The 11065-nt window shown below is 38.5% G+C and overlaps 1 pseudogene; it reads right to left on the bottom strand.

Annotated features, from left to right (window-relative positions):
- Positions 1 to 6302: 6302 nt before the first annotated feature.
- LOC115834622 lies at positions 6303 to 6453 on the bottom strand (annotated as a pseudogene).
- Positions 6454 to 11065: the final 4612 nt, after the last annotated feature.

Consider the following 11065-nt stretch of genomic DNA (forward strand, 5'->3'; position numbering starts at 1 on the left):
ACCGTTTGTACCTTAGGTGTGATAGAATGAGCACTGTCTGTAAAGTCAGGAGATATTTTGTCTAGAACCCATGTGATGATAGCAAACCTCACTTTTCTGCATGTCATTTTCTTCATTTTTATGTTTTAAAGACGAGATCTCTCTCTATCACCCAGGCTGGAGTGTGGTGGGTACACTCTGTCATAGCTCACTGCAGCCTTGAATTCCTGGCCTCAGCCTTAAGCCTCAAGCCTCCTGAGTAGCTGGTACTACAGCATGAGCTGTGATGCCTGGCCCTGTGTGGGTTTTTTTTGTTGCTTGTTTTTGGTTTTTTGAGACAGAGTCTTGCTCTGTCACCCAGACTGGAGTGCAGTGGTGCGATCTCCACTCACCGCAGCCTCCATCTCCCAGGTTCAAGCTATTCTCCTGTCTCAGCCTCTGGATTAGCTGGGATTACAGGCACCCACCTCCATGACCGGATAATTTTTTGTATTTTTAGTGGAGTCGGGGTTTCACCATGTTGGCCAGGCTGGTCTCGAACTCCTGACCTCAGGTGACCTGCCCGCCTCAGCCTCCCAAAGTGCGGGATTACAGGCGTGAGCCACCATGCCGGCCCTGTGTGTCATTTTCTTTATCCAATTTAATTAGTTAACTTCTAGAATCACTTCCTTAAACACTGAAGATTTTTTCTTTTGTCTAAATAAATGAAAGGTCATCATATGGTAGAAGAATTTTACTTAAGAATTCCAAATAGAAATGTTTAGTTCATCAATCTGGATATAAGTTTGTGGGGAAAGAAAAAAGTCAAAAAATAACTTAAAGTTGCAAAAGTTTATCAATGATGGACAGAATGCTTTATTAAAGGACATCAGTTGCACTGTTAAAAACAATCTAGAGCCAGCGCAGTGGCTCAAGCCTGTAATTCCAGCCCTTTGGGAGGCCAAGGAGGGCAGATCACTTGAGGTCAGGAGTTCAAACCAGCCTGGCCAACATGGTGAAACCCTGTCTCTACTAGAAATACAAAAATTAGCCAGGCATGGTCGTACATGTCTGTAATCCCAGCTACTCGGGAAGCTGAGGCAGAAGAATTGCTTGAACCTGGGAGGTGGAGATTGCAGTGAGCTGTGATCGTGCCATTGCACTCCAGCCTGGGCAACAGAGCAAGACTCCGTCTCAAATAACAATAATAATAATAGTAATAATAATTGAGTATAATGAAGATTTCTTTGCTGTCAGACAGACTTAGGTTTGAATTCCAGTTCTATTTCTTGATCACTTTGGATAAATTATGCAACCATCTTTTTCTCATCTGTAAAATGAAGATAATAGTGAATTTTTCCTAAAGTTATAGTAAAACTAAAATACAAATGTATTAAAATAATTTAGCATCATGATTGGCATATTAAGTGCACAAAAATAATAAAGAGCATTGCAAATATTCTTGTACCTTTTTTGACAATTTTTTAAAAATTGGTAGCAACCGAGGCAACATATTTATTTCTTGAAGAATTTACTGTTGACCTTGAGTGAGTTATGTAATCTCTTTGACCCTTGATTTTGTTATGTATAGAATGGAAAAAGTAGTGCTGCTCAGAATATTGTGAGAATAAAATAAGTCATGAAAGAGGTCCAAGAATAATGCGTGCCCAAAATAGAGGTTGCTTTATAAGGTAGTTGTGAATGTAATTTACCACACTTAACAAAAATATTATTTACATTTAACTATTTGAAGGTATAAATATTTACCCATTCTTTAAAATAATCAAATGAACATTGTTGTTCAGAGTTTTCTCTGTTGTTTTAGGGAACAATGGAGTAGGAGAATAGGCAGAGGATTATGAGAAGTGTTGGAAGATAGCTCTGAGTAGAGTGATGCTGAGCTTAATCTACTTTCCATGATGAGGTCATTTGCACAATAGAGAAAGCATCCCTTGTTTGTAAAGTGATCAGATTGTAAGCACCAGGCATTGTTTGTTGAAATATTTCCTTTCACTTGTAGATCTCCAGTCTTTTCTATGCAGCTTGACAAGTGAAGTGGAATGCCAACAATCTTCTCTCAACAAACTCAGAGGATAGAGCAGAGAAGAAAAGAATGTACTTAAAGACATGGTTCAGGACTTCACACAGATGACGCCCGCTTAGAAAACACAAACAAACTTTAGCCTTAGCAGAGTCAGGGCCAGCCCGAGATCTTTCTGCAGTGAAATTGGGATCAATCTCAGGTTGAAGCCTAGTATATTAATCCCGATCTGTTGCCTCAATTCACCTAGAAACATGCATAAGTTATCTGCTAATGGCTCTACTTAGGTAATTGTTCACAGATCTGCAAATAGTTTTCCAAGAGCACCAAGTACATCAAAACCTAAAGTGTGTAAGCATGCAATAGAAAAAGGGTAATCAGTAAGATTGTTAGGTATGTCATTTATACTTCCTTGGTATAAAATTGTGATGGCTTCCCACAAACTTCTACGCTGATACTGGCATTGGAAAACAGCTAGATAACTTTTTCAGCCACTAAATTCTGATAATCATTGCCTGCCATTATCCAAATCCTTATCTTCTTGGCCTTTGCTCTCCCTTTCCCTGTATTAGGCAAGCGAAGAGATTGAAGACCGCAAAGTTCACTGGAAAGAATCCACAAATGCCGTGTGGCCTGGGACATCTCACAAAAAGCTAATCTGAAAAATGAGCGTAATTCCTACTTCGTAAGAATTAATTGAGGCCAGGTGCAGTGGCTCATGCCCGTAATCCCAGTACTTTGGGAGGCTGAAGTGGGTGGATCACCTGAGGTCAGGAGTTCAAGACTAGCTTGGCCAACATGGTGAAACTCTGTCTCTACTAAAAATACAAAAATTAGCCAGTTGTGGCAGCGGGCATATGTAATCTCAGCTACTCAGGAGGCTGAGGCAGGAGAATTGCTTGAACCCAGAAGACAGAGATTGCAGTGAGCCGAGATCATGCCACTGTATGTGCCTGGGCGACAGTGAGACTCCGTCTCAAAAAAAAAAAAAAAAAAAAGAATTCATTGAGTTAATTCATGTAAAGTTCTCAGAGTAAGACCTAGCACATGATAGGTGCTATTAAAGTTACAGAATCACATATTCCAGTTTGTCTAAGCTCATCCCAATTTATGCTTGTTTTCCAGCTTCTCAGTTAGTTTGGTATTTGTCATTCTCAAGGGGTCCTGATTTGGATGATTGATAATTTTTGTGCTCAACCTGTGTGAATGTAGTAAAGCTACTATTATTGTTGTTATTAATAAATTGTAGGGCCAGGCACGGTAGCTCACGTCTGTAATCCCAGCACGTTAGGTGGCTGAGGCGGATGGATAACCTGAGGTCAGGAGTTTGAGACCAGCCTGGCCAACATGGCCAAACCCCATCACTACTAAAAATACAAAACTTAGCTGAGCATTGTGGCGGGTGCCTGTAATCCCAGCTACTCGGGAGGCTGAGGCGGGAGAATCACCTGAACCCAGGAGGCAGACGGAGGTTGCAGTGAGCCGAGATCACTCCATTGCACTCCAGCCTGGGCAACAAGAGTGAAACTCTGTCTCAAAAATAAACAAATAAATACATAAATAGTAAACATGTATGTCTAGTAGTTTTGTGGAATCTTGCTTATAAATGCACATTACATGTTGAGCTATTAATACGTGCTACCATGTCCTGGAGTCAGAAAAGTGTAATAAAAAAGTGAATTCTTGGACATTTACTTGCTGTGTGATTTGATAAAAATTACCTACCCTTTCTCAAACCCAAATCTTGTGCAGTAAAGACAGATAATATATAGCCAATGACCTTATGTTTGTAAGAATCTAGTGAGATATAACATATATGAAAATGCTTTGTAATGTACAGCACTTGATATAAATGAAACAAATTCTTAAACTAAAATTCAACGTAAGGTATTATGTTTTGATAAATACCATATTTAGATGGCTGACTTAATACTTCCACAAATATTCTATGTACCTAATGTTTCAGATATATTACTGGATTTACAATATTCGGTTAGAAAAAAAGCGTCACATGATGCAGTGGTGCAAGCCTGTAGTCAGTCCCAGTTACTTGGAAGGCTGAGGTGGAAGGATCACTTCAGCCTAGGAGTTCAAGGTCAGCTAAGCAAGATAGTAAGACTTCTGCCTCAAATAAATAAATTGAATTAATAAGCATCAAGGGGTCAAAATGAACCCCTTGCTCAACCATGCACTAAGAACTCTAGAACTCAGTTCTTCCTGCTTCTTGACTGGCTTTGGGCACTTGAATAGACACAATAGAATTAGTAGTTAGGTGCGTGGGTTTAAGTCTTTGCTTTGCCATTAACGAGTTGAGTAGCATTAAGCAGGTTATTTAATAATTCTAAGATCTCAATGGGGTAAAACTATTATTACACAAAATTATTATTCTGAGACATAAATGAGATCATGATTATACAAGTCTTAGCACAAAAGCCTTAGCACAGTGACCTTGATATGACTGACACATAGTAAAATATGAATAAATGTTAGCTATTGTGTATAATTTTTTGAACTTCTTAGCAAAGCTCTGAGGTGAGCTCAATATCTCTATTAGACTGTATTTTTATCATTGTGGAGCAGGAAGAGGTCAACAAACAGATGACTAGCTCCTGACAGTAAGAAAATTCTAAATGGTATCTTGTGGTTGGCAGGAAGGCAGCTGTTGACCCAGGTCAGCAAATGTTTATTAAGTAATTGGTATATGCAAAACACTGCTAAAAATAGTAGAATATAAGAATATCACTAAAAGCTAATAGTTATAAGCAGCTTATAATAGCCGTTTGGTAAATGACACAGATAAAAAGGCAGAACATAGAAAGTGGTGTAAGAAAGGTATAATAATAACATTGGGGCTCAGTGAAGGTTATAACACTGTGTTGGGGTTAGAATTTTAAAGTTCTCATGGAAACAGGGCCGTAGATGGTGATATTTTAGATTGGTTCTGAGGGTTTGGACAGGCAGAAGGGAAGGCAAGAACATTCTAGGCAGAACTGAAGGAAATAAATAAGGACTCGTTCCCAAACATTTAGCTTTTGGAGTTAAAATGCATAGATAGGCTACTGGTGTGAAACTTAAAAACAATAGATTTTTAAAATCTCTGTATCAACCCCACTCATGATAATCTACAAAGTAACTACTATTCACTCACTAACTTCAATGTATTATTTTCAGCTATGTTGGATGTTTTAGAGGTGAAAGGCATTTGGTCTGTACTGAACCTTTGAAAACCATTTCAAGTGAAACAACCTGGGTTTTTATATTATATATGTTTTATGAATGTGAACCCATATATAATCACGGTCATTTACTGCTGATAAATTATATAATAATATGACTGGTATAGAACAAATCAGATATGAGCCTAAATCATACCAGTAAAACTAGATTGAATTATTCTCCAATATAGTGTCATTCATTCTTTTACTTAAAAAACAACAAATATTTTAAACTATGTGCCAAGAACCATGAATAAGGAATTAAAAAGTAAAAGTATATATATATTGTTAATCTATTATCAACAACAGGAAATAAAATTGGTTCATAATTCCCATAAGTATATTCTGTGAACATCAAAATCTATTATAGCTGTTATTTTCACTTCATTTTAACGGATGTGGTCTTTTTATAAACTGATTTTTCTCCTTAGTTTTTTTTTTAATTTCTGAAAATGGAATTTTCTGCTTACATGTTTCAGTGTCTTGAACCAAGGCACTACAACTTACCACCATTCTTACTATATTTATCTAAGGCCTAAATTTAGCTTTCTGGTACAAATTAAGCCTGCCAATTATTGAAAATAATATTTTTAATCCCGATTGTAAAGATATATATGTACTCTCTATAGGAGATTAAACAAATCTTCTATAGGGTTGATAAAACAAATCCTGTTCCTTCATTTTTATGTGAGAAAGAAATATAACTAGGATTATTACAACATCTCCTACAACTCTCAGAATCTTCACCGCCTTATTAACCTGGTGTTCAGATTCTCTTTGTTTTTTTTTTTTTTTTTTTTTTTGACGGATTTCTCTTAGTGGTGTCGATCTCGTCCTATCTGTTAGCCATTCTCCTGCCTCAGCCTCCCGAGTAGCTGGGACTACAGGCGCCCGCCAACACACCCGGCTAATTTTTTGTATTTTTAGTAGAGACGGGGTTTCACTGTGTTAGCCAGGATGGTCTCGATCTCCTGACCTCGTGATCCGCCCGCCTCGGCCTCCCAAAGTGCTGGGATTACAGGCTTGAGCCACCGCGCCCGGCTGTATCTTTTTTTTAAGAAAAAACTTCTTAAATTAAAAATGGAATTGCTCAGACTGCATTCCTTCCCGAAGAGCAAAGCTGGCTTCACACTAAAGAGAGAACACTGCACCTCCTCCTTCTGGCTTCTAGTGCTCTACAAAGTTGGAGAAACTTTTCTAGTAACGAACCATAGCAATGATGCTGGGAAGTATAGTCTTTGCTATATCTTTTAAAGCATAGATTTTTCACTGAATCAGTAATCACTCTTGGAAAATAGATGTAGACCAAAGATAGATAGATAGATATTTGAGGTAGGAGCTTGTTCTGTCACCCAGGTCCGAATGTAGTGGTATGATCATGGCTCACTGCAGCCTCAACCTCCCTGGCTCAAGTGATCCTCTCACCTCATCATTCCAAGTAGTTGGGACTACAGGCATATGCCATCACACCTGGCTCTCTCTCTCTCTCTCTCTATATATATATATATATACACATATATTTTATTTTTTTTTGTAGAGATGAGGTCTTGCTCTGTTGCCCAGTCTGGTGTCAAACTCCTGGCCTCAAGTGATCCTCTGGCCTTCGCCTCTCAAAGTGCTGGGATTGCAGGCATGAGATGCTGCGTCCAGCCTATAGTATTCAAAATTGTCCATCTGCAGCATTCCTTCGAGCAGCTTATACACAAAATCAAATCAATTATTCTGGTGATCAACCTAATAAAAATAGCACCATAATTTTAAAAAGAAGAATTGTTTTGGCTGAATTAGAAGCCTCCATATTAATCCAACCTCTATGCATGTCATAATGGGCCTGATTTGGGTGTGCTTTCGTATCTAAAGCATGATATTTTAAAAGGGCATATAAAATGGGAATGTTTGTTTGGAGACAAGCTAAATTTTTTCATGGCAACAGGCAAAAAAAAACCCCTGAAATAGAAGAGAGTTCTGGAGTTCTAGCCCTCAAGCTGAACAACTGTGGGAGAAAGACTTTCAACTTCCTATAGAGCAGTTAACAGAAGTGCTTCTTCATCAATATCTTGAGTATGTGTTGCTTCATAAATGCAAGCAATATTATGAGTAATATCAACAGAAATAATTTGATATTTTAAATTCGTAATGAAATCATCATTTTAAAGGAAAGAAGGGAAAATGTGAGTATCGGCCTCGAGCTTCTTTCATTAGTCTAGTGAGTCTTGGTCTTTCTCTGCTTACAAAGACTTTTATGCGTATTTCTAAAATTAAGGAAAATGCCAGAAATACAGGTTGTTTGTGTATATAGATGGTCCTACGTCTGTTATTTGACAATAATGACATTTCAATAATGAAATTGAAACAAACAAAAAATGTCCATGTGGGGCAGAGAAACTGACCCCAAAATGTAACTGAGTAAGAAATGCTAACGTTTAGTAAAATACGAGGATGCTACCTGCACAGGGCTGTGAACCACTTCCTTGGGCTCAATTTCATTCTCAGCCTTCCTGACAATACTTATTTCAATATGAACATTAAGCAGTCAAAAGTAGGGAAGCATTCAAAATATATTGTATCCACCCAAGAAGGCATCTTCCTGTATGAGTGAGTAGGTGTCTTAAGAGAGAATAAATGGTTTAACAACCCATGACTTTATATTTTTCCCATTAATCATTTATTTTCAACCAGGCATGGTGGCTTATGCCAGTAATCCTAGCATCTTGGAGGGCTCAGGCTAGAGGATCACTGAAGCCTAGAAGTTCAGGACCAGTCTGATCAACATAGTAAGACCTCATCTCTATTTAAATATATATATATATATATATTTTTTTTTTTTTTTCTTTTTTTAAAGGGCCAGACATGTTGGTTCATGCCTGTAATCTCAGCACTTTGGGAGATGAAGGCAGGCAGATTGCTTGAGTCCAGGAGTTTGAGACCAGCCTAGGCAATGTAGTAAGACATTGTCTCTACAAAAATAGTACAAAAATTAGCCAGGCATGGTGGCAGGTGCCTGTAGTCTCACTTCTCAGGAGGCTGAGGTGGGAGAATCAATTGAGTGCCGGAGGTTGAGGCTACAGTGAGACACGATTGTGCCACCGCACTCCACCCTGGGTGACAGAGAAAGACCTTGTCTCAAAATTAAAATTAAATTAAAATAAATAAATTTATTTATTTATATTCTTCCACCACATTACTATGAGGAAAAATATTCAATACCTAATTGTCCTTTGCTCTTACAGATAGAATAGATGACTTCTTAAAGTCAAACCCTGCTGAGCAAATAGTATATACTCTAGTGCATACCGGCCAATCAGTATATATATAATGGTTGAAGACATTTTCTGGAACAGAGAAAACTAGAGCAACACCAGTCCTACCACTGTTCTTTCCAGCAGCTCTGGAACCACACAGTGTCTGTGACATTTTTCTCCAGTTTCAACGGCCTGAACATTCAAATGTGGTGGGCACTGACTGCCACTGTATTTTCCTCATTCTATTATTTTTCCCTTTACTCAAAGGGAAAGCTAGAGACATCCCTCCCTGACTAAATGGCCTCTATCTCCAGGAAAACATGTCACTACTGTAAGGAGAACATAAAGACCCCATTATGTCTTTACTTCTGTATTTACTTTTTTTCTAAAATCTGAACTGTACAATTTGTGAACATAGGCATTCCAGCATCAGAGTCAGGTTTTTTAACTGTATCATTCTGTTAACCCACCCTTTAAAGAATTCAAATTTAACATAGTTTGCAGCTTAAAAGCAGCATAAAATAAAATCTCAGAAAATGTCATGGCAACACATCAAACATTTAATGTCAGGTTCCCTTATGCTCATTGCATTGCAAAAGGCAACCACCAATTATGCAATTTTGAAATGATATTTTACTTCGTAATTAAAACCCAGGTTCCTTGTGCTTGATATTTGTAGAGCATCTGTGCAAAGCAATTGCTCCCTGGAAAGGGAAGATGGTATCTTTGCACTTTCAAAGACCTCTGCCTACAGTGCCGTTATAAATAAGCTTTTTTCCTTTGTTAGCTTAATGCACCTAACTTCACACTTAGATATGTTATCAAAGAATCACCAAATAGCATGCATGCATAAGTTCATTGTTTAGAAGTTGGTGTAAATTTTATTACTAGACAGTTCCTTTCTTCCATATGACAAATATTGCCTTCATTTGATTATAATGCTGAAAACTTCATCTGATATGTACCCAGCCTTGAATTGTTTTCAATCCTAAACTGACATTTTTGGACTATTTGAATATGACTTGAATAACAGTGGGCCAATTGGTATGATGCTAAGGAAAAGAAGATACCTGTAAAATTGCCAACAGTACATCACCTTTTCATGGTCTCTTGATTCTCCTTTACTGCAGGCTTTTTATAAATAAGTGAAAGCCATAGATTTTATTTGCCTCTTTATTTGAAGTCCATTCATCTTAGTGACCCTGTTCTGTATTCGAATGCTGTGGGGCGCACTTCATTCTGATACAATATAGCTATCATCTTGCCTAATAAACTAACAGTACCACACACAAGTATATATATATATGTATATATATATATAATTTACTGTCAACCAATGGAAAAAATCTCTATCTTACTAAAGTCCAATAGACTAAGGTGCAATCATAAATGCAGGTATTTTAATAAATGAAATACTTTATTATTTATTTATTTATTTATTTATTTTTTCCGAGACAGAGTCTCGCTGTGTCGCCCAGGCTGGAGTGCAGTGGCACAATATGGGCTCACTGCAACTTCTGCCATCCAGGTTGAAGCAATTCTCCCTGCCCCAGCCTCCCAAGTAGCTGGGACTACAGGCACCCGCCACCATGCCTGGCTAATTTTTGTGTTTTTTAGTAGAGACAGGGTTTCACCATGTTGGCCAGGCTGGTCTTGAGCTCCTAACCTCAGGTGATCCACCCTCCTTGGCCTCCCAAAGTGCCGGGATTACAGGTGTGAGCCACCACACCCGGCAATACTTTATTTTTTAAAATGATATCTATCTAGATAGCAAAATTTTTTAGATAACCAATCTTTCCCTCTTTAAGTACCAAACCTTTTTGATATTTGAGCAACTTTAGGTGGAAATCATTCTTTGTTTGTTTTGTTTTTGAGGCAAAGTCTCACTCTGTTACCCAGGATGGAGTGCAATGGCACGATCTCAGCTCACTGCAACCTCCACCTCCTGGGTTCAAGCGATTCTTATGCCTCAGCCTCCTGAGTAACTGTGATTATAGGTGTGTGCCACCATGCCCGGCTAGTTTTTTGTATTTTTAGAAGAGACAGTTTCATCACATTGGCCAGGCTGTTCGCGAACTCCTGACCTCAAGTGATCCACCTGCCTCTGCCTCCCAAAGTGCTGGGATTACAGGTGTGAACCACCACACCTGGCCAGAAATCATTCTTAAATATATTACACAATTTTCTACCTTCTTAAAGAGGGCATATTGATAACAACACTTTTTTTTTTCAAAATGACTCAGGACCACTTTTGAGCTTCGGTTATTAATAATTCTGATATAAGGCCAGGCACGGTGGCTCACACCTGTAATACCAGCATTTTGGGAGGCCAAGGCAGGCAGATTGCTTGAGGTCAGGAGTTCGAGACCAGCATGGCCAACATGGTGAAACCCCATCTCTACTAAAAATACAAAAATTAGCCAGGCGTGGTGGCATGTGCTTGTAATCCCAGCTACTCGAGAGGCTGAGGCAGGAGAATCGCTTGAACCTGGGAGGCGGAGGTTGCAGTGAGCCGAGATGGCACCATTCTACTCCAGCCGGGGTGACAGAGGGAGACTGTGTCTCAAAAACAACAAAAAAAGACTAACTAAAATAATTCTAATATAAGA

The sequence above is a fragment of the Nomascus leucogenys genome, chromosome 3 (genome assembly GCF_006542625.1).
Source record: "Nomascus leucogenys isolate Asia chromosome 3, Asia_NLE_v1, whole genome shotgun sequence".
NCBI lineage: Eukaryota > Metazoa > Chordata > Mammalia > Primates > Hylobatidae > Nomascus > Nomascus leucogenys.